The sequence below is a fragment of the Narcine bancroftii genome, chromosome 8, assembly GCF_036971445.1.
Source record: "Narcine bancroftii isolate sNarBan1 chromosome 8, sNarBan1.hap1, whole genome shotgun sequence".
In the NCBI taxonomy this organism is placed as follows: domain Eukaryota; kingdom Metazoa; phylum Chordata; class Chondrichthyes; order Torpediniformes; family Narcinidae; genus Narcine; species Narcine bancroftii.
This window is the reverse complement of record NC_091476.1, coordinates 123,109,284-123,122,753: the sequence shown is the minus strand read 5'-3', so window position 1 is coordinate 123,122,753 and position 13,470 is coordinate 123,109,284.

Genomic DNA, 13,470 nt, shown 5'->3' with positions numbered 1-13,470 from the left:
TCAGAGATGGGGAATCAGAGGCGGGGAATCAGAGGCAGGGAATCTGATGCCGGGAATCAGAGTCGGGGAATCAGAGCTGGGGAAATAGAGGCGGGGAATCAGAGTTGGGGAATCAGAGGCGGGGATTCAGATATGGGGAAATAGAGGCGGGGAATCAGATATGGGGAATCAGAGGTGTGGAATCAGAGGTTGGGAATCAGAGGAAGGGAATCAGAGTCGGGGAAACAGAGGCGGGGAATCAGATATGTGGAATCAGAGGTGGCGAATCAAAGGCGGTGAAACAGAGATGGGGAATCAGGGCAGGGAATCAGAGGCAGGGAATCAAACACGGGGAATCAGAGCTGGGGAATCAGAGGCGGGGAATCAGAGTTGGGAATCAGAGGCGGGGAATCAGAGGCGGGGAAACAGAGGCGGGGAATCAGATATGGGGAATCAGAGGTGGGGAATCAGAGGTTGGGAATCAGAGGCAGGGAATCAGAGGCGGGGAATCAGAGGCGGGGAATCAGAGGAAGGGAATCAGATGTGCGGAATCGGAGATGGGGAATCAGAGGCAGGGAATCAGAGGCGGGGAATCAGAGGCGGGGAATCAGAGGCCGGGAATCAGATATGGGGAAACTGAGGCGGGGAATCCGAGGCGGGGAAACAGAGGCGGGGAATCAGATATGGGGAATCAGAGGTGGGGAATCAGAGGTTGGGAATCAGAGGCAGGGAATCAGAGGCTTGGAATCAGATGCAGGGAATCAGATGCGGGGCATCAGAGGCGGGGAATCAGAGCTGGGGAATCAGAGGTGGGGAATCAGATTTGGGGAATCAGAGGTGGGGACTTAGATATTGGGAAACAGAGGCGGGGAATCAGAGGCGGGGAAACAGAGGCGGGTAATCAGATATGGGGAATCAGAGGTGGGGAATCAGAGGCAGGGAATCAGATGTGCGGAATCAGAGATGGGGAATCAGAGGCAGGGAATCAGAATCAGAAGCAGGGAATCAGAGGCCGGGAATCAGAAGCCGGAATCAGATGATGGGAATCAGAGGCCTGGAATCAGAGGCGGGGAATCAGAGGCAGGGAATCAGATGCGGGGAATCAGAGGCGGGGAATCAGAGCTGGGGAATCAGAGGCGGGGTATTAGAGTTGGGGAATCAGAGGCGGGGAATCAGATATGGGGAAACAGAGGTAGGGAATCAGAGGCGGGGAAACAGAGGCAGGGAATCAGATATGGGGAATCAGAGGCGGGGAATCAGATGTGGGGAAACATAGGCAGGGAATCGGATGTGCGGAATCAGAGATGGGGAATCAGAGGGCGGGAATCAGAGGTGGTGAATCAGAGATGGGGAATCAGAGGCGGGGAATCAGAGGCAGGGTATCAGACGCGGGGAATCAGAGGTGGGCAATCAGAGGCGGGGAATCAGATATGGGGAATCAGAGGTGTGGAATCAGAGGTTGGGAATCAGAGGCAGGGAATCAGAGTCGGGGAAACAGAGGCGGGGAATCGGATATGGGGAATCAGAGGTGGCGAATCAAAGGCGGTGAAACAGAGATGGGGAATCAGGGCAGGGAATCAGAGGCAGGGAATCAAACACGGGGAATCAGAGCTGGGGAATCAGAGGCGGGGAATCAGAGTTGGGAATCAGAGGCGGGGAATCAGAGGCGGGGAAACAGAGGCGGGGAATCAGATATGGGGAATCAGAGGTGGGGAATCCGAGGTTGGGAATCAGAGGCAGGGAATCAGAGGCGGAAAATCAGAGGCGGGGAATCAGAGGAAGGGAATCAGATGTGCGGAATCGGAGATGGGGAATCAGAGGCAGGGAATCAGAGGCGGGGAATCAGAGGCGGGGAATCAGAGGCCGGGAATCAGATATGGGGAAACAGAGGCGGGGAATCCGAGGCGGGGAAACAGAGGCGGGGAATCAGATATGGGGAATCAGAGGTGGGGAATCAGAGGTTGGGAATCAGAGGCAGGGAATCAGAGGCTTGGAATCAGATGCAGGGAATCAGATGCGGGGAATCAGAGGCGGGGAATCAGAGCTGGGGAATCAGAGGTGGGGAATCAGATTTGGGGAATCAGAGGCGGGGACTTAGATATTGGGAAACAGAGGCGGGGAATCAGAGGCGGGGAAACCCAGGCGGGGAATCAGATATGGGGAATCAGAGGTGGGGAATCAGAGGCAAGGAATCAGATGTGCGGAATCAGAGATGGGGAATCAGAGGCAGGGAATCAGAATCAGAAGCAGGGAATCAGAGGCCGGGAATCAGAGGCCGGAATCAGATGCTGGGAATCAGAAGCCTGGAATCAGAGGCGGGGAATCAGAGGCAGGGAATCAGATGCGGGGATTCAGAGGCGGGGAATCAGAGCTGGGGAATCAGAGGCAGGGAATCAGATGTGCGGAATCAGAGATGGGGAATCAGAGGCAGGGAATCAGAATCAGAAGCGGGGAATCAGAGGCCGGGAATCAGAGGCCGGGAATCAGATGCTGGGAATAAGAGGCCGGGAATCAGAGGTGGGGAATCAGAGTCCGGGAATCAGAGATGGGGATTCAGAGGCGGGGAATGAGATATGGAGAATCAGAGGCGGGGAATCAGAGGCCGGGAAACAGAGGTGGGGAATCAGATAAGGGGAATCAGAGGTGGCGAATCAAAGGCGGTGAATCAGAGATGGGGAATCAGAGGCGGGGAATCAGAGGCAGGGAATCAGATGCGGGGAATCAGAGGCGGGGAATCAGAGCTGGCGAATCAGAGGCGGGGAATCAGAGGTGGGCAATCAGAGGCGGGGAATCAGATATGGGGAATCAGAGGCGGGGAATCAGAGGCGGGGAAACAGAGGCGGGGAATCAAATATAGGGAATCAGAGGTGGGGAATCAGAGGTTGTGAATCAGAGATGGGGAATCAAGGCGGGGAATCAGAGGCAGGGAATCAGACACGGGGAATCAGAGGCGGGGATTCAGAGCTGGGGAATCAGAGGCGGGGAATCAGAGTTGGGGAATCAGAGGCAGGGAATCAGATATGGGGAATCAGAGGCGGGGAATCAGAGGCGGGGAAACAGAGGCGGGGAATCAGATATGGGGAATCAGAGGTGGGGAATCAGAGGCGGGGAATAAGAGGCAGGGAATCAGACACGGGGAATCAGAGGAGGGGTATCAGAGATGGGGAATCAGAGGCGGGGAATCAGAGGCAGGGAATCTGATGCCGGGAATCAGAGTCGGGGAATCAGAGCTGGGGAAATAGAGGCGGGGAATCAGAGTTGGGGAATCAGAGGCGGGGATTCAGATATGGGGAAATAGAGGCGGGGAATCAGATATGGGGAATCAGAGGTGTGGAATCAGAGGTTGGGAATCAGAGGAAGGGAATCAGAGTCGGGGAAACAGAGGCGGGGAATCAGATATGTGGAATCAGAGGTGGCGAATCAAAGGCGGTGAAACAGAGATGGGGAATCAGGGCAGGGAATCAGAGGCAGGGAATCAAACACGGGGAATCAGAGCTGGGGAATCAGAGGCGGGGAATCAGAGTTGGGAATCAGAGGCGGGGAATCAGAGGCGGGGAAACAGAGGCGGGGAATCAGATATGGGGAATCAGAGGTGGGGAATCAGAGGTTGGGAATCAGAGGCAGGGAATCAGAGGCGGGGAATCAGAGGCGGGGAATCAGAGGAAGGGAATCAGATGTGCGGAATCGGAGATGGGGAATCAGAGGCAGGGAATCAGAGGCGGGGAATCAGAGGCGGGGAATCAGAGGCCGGGAATCAGATATGGGGAAACTGAGGCGGGGAATCCGAGGCGGGGAAACAGAGGCGGGGAATCAGATATGGGGAATCAGAGGTGGGGAATCAGAGGTTGGGAATCAGAGGCAGGGAATCAGAGGCTTGGAATCAGATGCAGGGAATCAGATGCGGGGCATCAGAGGCGGGGAATCAGAGCTGGGGAATCAGAGGTGGGGAATCAGATTTGGGGAATCAGAGGTGGGGACTTAGATATTGGGAAACAGAGGCGGGGAATCAGAGGCGGGGAAACAGAGGCGGGTAATCAGATATGGGGAATCAGAGGTGGGGAATCAGAGGCAGGGAATCAGATGTGCGGAATCAGAGATGGGGAATCAGAGGCAGGGAATCAGAATCAGAAGCAGGGAATCAGAGGCCGGGAATCAGAAGCCGGAATCAGATGATGGGAATCAGAGGCCTGGAATCAGAGGCGGGGAATCAGAGGCAGGGAATCAGATGCGGGGAATCAGAGGCGGGGAATCAGAGCTGGGGAATCAGAGGCGGGGTATTAGAGTTGGGGAATCAGAGGCGGGGAATCAGATATGGGGAAACAGAGGTAGGGAATCAGAGGCGGGGAAACAGAGGCAGGGAATCAGATATGGGGAATCAGAGGCGGGGAATCAGATGTGGGGAAACATAGGCAGGGAATCGGATGTGCGGAATCAGAGATGGGGAATCAGAGGGCGGGAATCAGAGGTGGTGAATCAGAGATGGGGAATCAGAGGCGGGGAATCAGAGGCAGGGTATCAGACGCGGGGAATCAGAGGTGGGCAATCAGAGGCGGGGAATCAGATATGGGGAATCAGAGGCGGGGAATCAGAGGCGGGGAAACAGAGGCGGGGAATCAGATATGGGGAATCAGAGGTGGGGCATCAGAGGTTGTGAATCACAGATGGGGAATCAGAGGCGGGGAATCAGATATGGGGAATCAGAGGCAGGGAATCAGAGGCGGGGAATCAGAGGCAGGGAATCAGACGCGGGGAATCTGAGGTGGGGAATCAGAGCTGGGGAATCAGAGGTGGGGAATCAGAGTTGGGGAATCAGAGGCAGGGAATTGGATATGCGGAATCAGAGATGGGGAATCAGAGGTGGGGAATCAGAGGCGGTGAATCAGAGATGGGGAATCAGAGGCGGGGAATCAGAGGCAGGAAATCAGACACGGGGATTCAGAGGCTGGGAATCAGACGGGGGGAATCAAAGGCGGGGAATCAGAGCTGGGGAATCTGAGGCAGGGAATCAGAGTTGGGGATTCAGAGGCGGGGAATCAGATATGGGGAAACAGAGGCGGGGAATCAGAGGCGGGCAAACAGAAGCGGGGAATCAGAGGCGGAGAATCAGAGGCCGGAATCAGATGATGGGAATCAGAGGCCTGGAATCAGAGGCGGGGAATCAGAGGCAGGGAATCAGATGCGGGGAATCAGAGGCGGGGAATCAGAGCTGGGGAATCAGAGGCGGGGTATTAGAGTTGGGGAATCAGAGGCGGGGAATCAGATATGGGGAAACAGAGGTAGGGAATCAGAGGCGGGGAAACAGAGGCAGGGAATCAGATATGGGGAATCAGAGGCGGGGAATCAGAGGTGGGGAAACATAGGCAGGGAATCGGATGTGCGGAATCAGAGATGGGGAATCAGAGGGCGGGAATCAGAGGTGGTGAATCAGAGATGGGGAATCAGAGGCGGGGAATCAGAGGCAGGGTATCAGACGCGGGGAATCAGATGTGGGCAATCAGAGGCGGGGAATCAGATATGGGGAATCAGAGGCGGGGAATCAGAGGCGAGGAAACAGAGGCGGGGAATCAGATATGGGGAATCAGAGGTGGGGCATCAGAGGTTGTGAATCACAGATGGGGAATCAGAGGCGGGGAATCAGATATGGGGAATCAGAGGCAGGGAATCAGAGGCGGGGAATCAGAGGCAGGGAATCAGACGCGGGGAATCTGAGGTGGGGAATCAGAGCTGGGGAATCAGAGGTGGGGAATCAGAGTTGGGGAATCAGAGGCAGGGAATTGGATGTGCGGAATCAGAGATGGGGAATCAGAGGTGGGGAATCAGAGGCGGTGAATCAGAGATGGGGAATCAGAGGCGGGGAATCAGAGGCAGGAAATGAGACACGGGGATTCAGAGGCTGGGAATCAGACGGGGGGAATCAAAGGCGGGGAATCAGAGCTGGGGAATCTGAGGCAGGGAATCAGAGTTGGGGATTCAGAGGCGGGGAATCAGATATGGGGAAACAGAGGCGGGCAATCAGAGGCGGGCAAACAGAGGCGGGGAATCAGAGGCGGAGAATCAGAGGCAGGAAATCAGACATGGGGATTCAGAGGCTGGGAATCAGACGGGGGGAATCAAAGGCGGGGAATCAGAGCTGGGGAATCTGAGGCAGGGAATCAGAGTTGGGGATTCAGAGGCGGGGAATCAGATATGGGGAAACAGAGGCGGGGAATCAGAGGCGGGCAAACAGAGGCGGGGAATTAGATATGGGGAATCAGAGGTAGGGAATCAGAGGTGGTGAATCAGTGATGGGGAATCACAGGCGGGGAATCAGAGGCAGGGAATAGAACGCGGGGAATCAGAGGCAGGGAATCAGAGCTGGGGAATCAGAGGCGGGGAATCAGAGGCGGGGAATCATAGTTGGGAATCAGAGGCGGGAATCAGATATGGGGAAACAGAGGCGGGGAATCAGAGGCGGGGAAACAGAGGAGGGGAATCAGATATGGGTAATCGGATGCAGGGAATCAGAGGCGGGGAATCAGAGCTGGGGAATCAGAGGCGGGGAATCAGAGTTGGGACATCAGAGGTGGGGAATTAGATATAGGGAAACAGAGGCGGGGAATCAGAGGCGGGGAAACAGAGTCGGGGAATCAGATATGGGGAATCAGAGGTGGGGAATCAGAGGCAGGGAATCAGATGTGCGGAATCAGAGATGGGGAATCAGAGGCAGGGAATCAGAAGCGGGGAATCAGAGGCCGGGAATCAGAGGCCGGGAATCAGATGCTGGGAATAAGAGGCCGGGAATCAGAGGAGGGGAATCAGAGTCCGGGAATCAGAGATGGGGATTCAGAGGCGGGGAATGAGATATGGAGAATCAGAGGCGGGGAATCAGAGGCGGGGAAACAGAGGTGGGGAATCAGATATGGAGAATCAGAGGTGGCGAATCAAAGGCGGTGAATCAGAGATGGGGAATCAGATGCGGGGAATCAGAGGCAGGGAATCAGATGCGGGGAATCAGAGGCGGGGAATCAGAGCTGGCGAATCAGAGGCTGGGAATCAGAGGTGGGCAATCAGAGGCGGGGAATCAGATATGGGGAATCAGAGGCGGGGAATCAGAGGCGGGGAAACAGGGGCAGGGAATCAAATATAGGGAATCAGAGGTGGGGAATCAGAGGTTGTGAATCAGAGATGGGGAATCAAGGCGGGGAATCAGAGGCAGGGAATCAGACGCGGGGAATCAGAGGCGGGGATTCAGAGCTGGGGAATCAGAGGCGGGGAATCAGAGTTGGGGAATCAGAGGCAGGGAATCAGATATGGGGAATCAGAGGTGGGGAATCAGAGGCCGGGAATCAGATATGGGGAAACAGAGGCGGGGAATCCGAGGCGGGGAAACAGAGGCGGGGAATCAGATATGGGGAATCAGAGGTGGGGAATCAGAGGTTGGGAATCAGAGGCAGGGAATCAGAGGCTTGGAATAAGATGCAGGGTATCAGAAACGGGGAATCAGAGGAGGGGAATCAGAGCTGGGGAATCAGAGGTGGGGAATCAGATTTGGGGAATCAGAGGTGGGGACTTAGATATTGGGAAACAGAGGCCGGGAATCAGATGCGGGAAACAGAGGCGGGGAATCAGATATGGGGAATCAGAGGTGTGGAATCAGAGGCAGGGAATCAGATGTGCGGAATCAGAGATGGGGAATCAGAGGCAGGGAATCAGAATCAGAAGAAGGGAATCAGAGGCCGGGAATCAGAGGCCGGAATCAGATGCTGGGAATCAGAGGCCTGGAATCAGAGGCGGGGAATCAGAGGCAGGGAATCAGATGCGGGGAATCAGAGGCGGGGAATCAGAGCTGGGGAATCAGAGGTGGGGAATCAGAGGCGGGGAAACAGAGGCAGGGAATCAGATATGGGGAATCAGAGGTGGGGCATCAGAGGTTGTGAATCACAGATGGGGAATCAGAGGCGGGGAATCAGAGGCAGGGAATCAGACGCGGGGAATCAGAGGCGGGGATTCAGAGCTGGGGAATCAGAAGCGGGGAATCAGAGTTGGGGAATCAGAGGCGGGGAATCAGATATGGGGAATCAGAGGCAGGGAATCGGAGGCGGGGAATCAGAGGCAGGGAATCAGACGCGTGGAATCTGAGGCGGGGAATCAGAGATGGGGAATCAGAGGTGGGGAATCAGAGTTGGGGAATCAGAGGCAGGGAATTGGATGTGCGGAATCAGAGAGGGGGAATCAGAGGTGGGGAATCAGAGGCGGTGAATCAGAGATGGGGAATCAGAGGCGGGGAATCAGAGGCAGGAAATCAGACACGGGGATTCAGAGGCTGGGAATCAGACGGGGGGAATCAAAGGCGGGGAATCAGAGGCGGGCAAACAGAGGCGGGGAATTAGATATGGGGAATCAGAGGTAGGGAATCAGAGGTGGTGAATCAGTGATGGGGAATCACAGGCGGGGAATCAGAGGCAGGGAATAGAACGCGGGGAATCAGAGGCAGGGAATCAGAGCTGGGGAATCAGAGGAGGGGATTCATAGTTGGGAATCAGAGGCGGGAATCAGATATGGGGAAACAGAGGCGGGGAATCAGAGGCGGTGAAACAGAGGTGGGGAATCAGATATGGGGAATCGGATGCAGGGAATCAGAGGCGGGGAATCAGAGCTGGGGAATCAGAGGCGGGGAATCAGAGTTGGGGCATCAGAGGTGGGGAATTAGATATAGGGAAACAGAGGCGGGGAATCAGAGGCGGGGAAACAGAGGCGGGGAATCAGATATGGGGAATCAGAGGTGGGGAATCAGAGGCAGGGAATCAGATGTGCGGAATCAGAGATGGGGAATAAGAGGCAGGGAATCAGAATCAGAAGCGGGGAATCAGAGGCCGGGAATCAGAGGCCGGGAATCAGATGCTGGGAATAAGAGGCCGGGAATCAGAGGTGGGGAATCAGAGGTGGCGAATCAAAGGCGGTGAATCAGAGATGGGGAATCAGAGGCGGGGAATCAGAGGCAGGGAACCAGATGCGGGGAATCAGAGGCGGGGAATCAGAGCTGGCGAATCAGAGGCTGGGAATCAGAGGTGGGCAATCAGAGGCGGGGAATCAGATATGGGGAATCAGAGGCGGGGAATCAGATATGGGGAATCAGAGGCGGGGAATCAGAGGCGGGGAAACAGAGGCGGGGAATCAAATATAGGGAATCAGAGGTGGGGAATCAGAGGTTGTGAATCAGAGATGGGGAATCAAGGCGGGGAATCAGAGGCAGGGAATCAGACGCGGGGAATCAGAGGCGGGGATTCAGAGCTGGGGAATCAGAGGCGGGGAATCAGAGTTGGGGAATCAGAGGCAGGGAATCAGATATGGGGAATCAGAGGCGGGGAATCAGAGGCGGGGAAACAGAGGCGGGGAATCAGATGTGGGGAATCAGAGGTGGGGAATCAGGGGCAGGGAATCAGTGGCAGGGAATCAGAGGCGGGGAATCAGAGGCGGGGAATCAAAGGCAGGGAATCAGACACGGGGAATCAGAGGCGGGGAATCAGAGATGGGGAATCAGAGGCGGGGAATCAGAGGCAGGGAATCGGATGCCGGGAATCAGAGTCGGGGAATCAGAGCTGGGGAATCAGAGGCGGGGAATCAGAGTTGGGGAATCAGAGGCGGGGAATCAGATATGGGGAAATAGAGGCGGGGAATCAGATATGGGGAATCAGAGGTGTGGAATCAGAGGTTGGGAATCAGAGGCAGGGAATCAGAGTCGGGGAAACAGAGGCGGGGAATCGGATATGGGGAATCAGAGGTGGCGAATCAAAGGCGGTGAAACAGAGATGGGGAATCAGGGCAGGGAATCAGAGGCAGGGAATCAAACACGGGGAATCAGAGCTGGGGAATCAGAGGCGGGGAATCAGAGTTGGGAATCAGAGGCGGGGAATCAGAGGCGGGGAAACAGAGGCGGGGAATCAGATATGGGGAATCAGAGGTGGGGAATCCGAGGTTGGGAATCAGAGGCAGGGAATCAGAGGCGGAAAATCAGAGGCGGGGAATCAGAGGAAGGGAATCAGATGTGCGGAATCGGAGATGGGGAATCAGAGGCAGGGAATCAGAGGCGGGGAATCAGAGGCGGGGAATCAGAGGCCGGGAATCAGATATGGGGAAACAGAGGCGGGGAATCCGAGGCGGGGAAACAGAGGCGGGGAATCAGATATGGGGAATCAGAGGTGGGGAATCAGAGGTTGGGAATCAGAGGCAGGGAATCAGAGGCTTGGAATCAGATGCAGGGAATCAGATGCGGGGAATCAGAGGCGGGGAATCAGAGCTGGGGAATCAGAGGTGGGGAATCAGATTTGGGGAATCAGAGGCGGGGACTTAGATATTGGGAAACAGAGGCGGGGAATCAGAGGCGGGGAAACCCAGGCGGGGAATCAGATATGGGGAATCAGAGGTGGGGAATCAGAGGCAAGGAATCAGATGTGCGGAATCAGAGATGGGGAATCAGAGGCAGGGAATCAGAATCAGAAGCAGGGAATCAGAGGCCGGGAATCAGAGGCCGGAATCAGATGCTGGGAATCAGAAGCCTGGAATCAGAGGCGGGGAATCAGAGGCAGGGAATCAGATGCGGGGATTCAGAGGCGGGGAATCAGAGCTGGGGAATCAGAGGCGGGGTATTAGAGTTGGGGAATCAGAGGCGGGGAATCAGATATGGGGAAACAGAGGTGGGGAATCAGAGGCGGGGAAACAGAGGCAGGGAATCAGATATGGGGAATCAGAGGCGAGGAATCAGTGGGGAATCATAGGCAGGGAATCGGATGTGCGGAATCAGAGATGGGGAATCAGAGGCTGGGAATCAGAGGTGGTGAATCAGAGATGGGGAATCAGAGGCGGGGAATCAGAGGCAGGGAATCAGACGCGGGGAATCAGAGGTGGGCAATCAGAGGCGGGGAATCAGATATGGGGAATCAGAGGCGGGGAATCAGAGGCGGGGAAACAGAGGCGGGGAATCAGATATGGGGAATCAGAGGTGGGGCATCAGAGGTTGTGAATCACAGATGGGGAATCAGAGGCGGGGAATCAGAGGCAGGGAATCAGACGTGGGGAATCAGAGGCGGGGATTCAGAGCTGGGGAATCAGAGGCTGGGAATCAGAGTTGGGGAATCAGAGGCGGGGAATCAGATATGGGGAATCAGAGGCAGGGAATCAGAGGCGGGAAAACAGAGGCGGGGAATCAGATATGGGGAATCAGAGGCGGGGAATCAGAGGCAGGGAATCAGACACGGGGAATCAGAGGCGGGGAATCAGAGATGGGGAATCAGAGGCGGGGAATCAGAGGCAGGGAATCGGATGCCGGGAATCAGAGGCGTGAAATCAGAGCTGGGGAATCAGAGGCGGGGAATCAGAGTTGGGGAATCAGAGGCGGCGAAGCAGATATGGGGAAATAGAGGCGGGGAATCAGATATGGGGAATCAGAGACGGTGTATCAGATATGGGGAATCAGAGGCTGGGAATCAGAGGGGGGGAAACAGAGGCGGGGAATAAGATATGTGGAATCAGAGGTGGGGAATCAGGGGCGGGGAATCAGTGGCAGGGAATCAGAGGCGGGGAATCAGAGGCGGGGAATCAAAGGAAGGGAATCAGACACGGGGAATCAGAGGTGGGGAATCAGAGATGTGGAATCAGAGGCGGGGAATCACAGGCAGGGAATCAGACGCGGGGAATCAGAGGCGGGGAATCAGAGCTGGGGAATCAGAGGTGGGGAATCATAGTCGGGGAATCATAGGCAGGGAATCGGTTGTGCGGAATCAGAGATGGGGAATCAGATGTGGGGAATCAGAGGCAGTGAATCAGAGGCGGGGAAACAGAGGCGGGGAATCAAATATAAGGAATCAGAGGTGGGGAATCAGAGGTTGTGAATCAGAGATGGGGAATCAAGGCGGGGAATCAGAGGCAGGGAATCAGACGTGGGGAATCAGAGGCGGGGATTCAGAGCTGGGGAATCAGAGGCAGTGAATCAGAGTTGGGGAATCAGAGGCAGGGAATCAGATATGGGAAATCAGAGGTGGGGAATCAGAGGCGGGGAAACAGAGGCGGGGAATCAGATATGGGGAATCAGAATTGGGGAATCAGGGGCAGGGAATCAGTGGCAGGGAATCAGAGGCGGGGAATCAGAGGCGGGGAATCAGAGGCAGGGAATCAGACACGGGGAATCAGAGGCGGGGAATCAGAGATGGGGAATCAGAGGCGGGGAATCAGAGGCAGGGAATCGGACTCCGGGAATCAGAGTCAGGGAATCAGAGCTGGGGAATCAGAGGCGGGGAATCAGAGTTGGGGAATCAGAGGCGGGGAATCAGATATGGGGAAATAGAGGCGGGGAATCAGATATGGGGAATCAGAGGTGTGGAATCAGAGGTTGGGAATCAGAGGCAGGGAATCAGACGCGGGGAATCAGAGGCGGGGATTCAGAGCTGGGGAATCAGAAGCGGGGAATCAGAGTTGGGGAATCAGAGGCGGGGAATCAGATATGGGGAATCAGAGGCAGGGAATCGGAGGCAGGGAATCAGAGGCAGGGAATCAGACGCGTGGAATCTGAGGCGGGGAATCAGAGATGGGGAATCAGAGGTGGGGAATCAGAGTTGGGGAATCAGAGGCAGGGAATTGGATGTGCGGAATCAGAGAGGGGGAATCAGAGGTGGGGAATCAGAGGCGGTGAATCAGAGATGGGGAATCAGATGCGGGGAATCAGAGGCAGGAAATCAGACACGGGGATTCAGAGGCTGGGAATCAGACGGGGGGAATCAAAGGCGGGGAATCTGAGCTGGGGAATCTGAGGCAGGGAATCAGAGTTGGGGATTCAGAGGTGGGGAATCAGATATGGGGAAACAGAGGCGGGGAATCAGAGGCGGGCAAACAGAGGCGGGGAATTAGATATGGGGAATCAGAGGTAGGGAATCAGAGGTGGTGAATCAGTGATGGGGAATCACAGGCGGGGAAATAGAGGCAGGGAATTGAACGCGGGGAATCAGAGGCAGGGAATCAGAGCTGGGGAATCAGAGGAGGGGATTCATAGTTGGGAATCAGAGGCGGGAATCAGATATGGGGAAACAGAGGCGGGGAATCAGAGGCGGTGAAACAGAGGCGGGGAATCAGATATGGGGAATCGGATGCAGGGAATCAGAGGCGGGGAATCAGAGCTGGGGAATCAGAGGCGGGGAATCAGAGTTGGGGCATCAGAGGTGGGGAATTAGATATAGGGAAACAGAGGCGGGGAATCAGAGGCGGGGAAACAGAGGCGGGGAATCAGATATGGGGAATCAGAGGTGGGGAATCAGAGGCAGGGAATCAGATGTGCGGAATCAGAGATGGGGAATAAGAGGCAGGGAATCAGAATCAGAAGCGGGGAATCAGAGGCCGGGAATCAGAGGCCGGGAATCAGATGCTGGGAATAAGAGGCCGGGAATCAGAGGTGGGGAATCAGATATTGGGAATCAGAGGTGGCGAATCAAAGGCGGTGAATCAGAGATGGGGAATCAGAGGCGG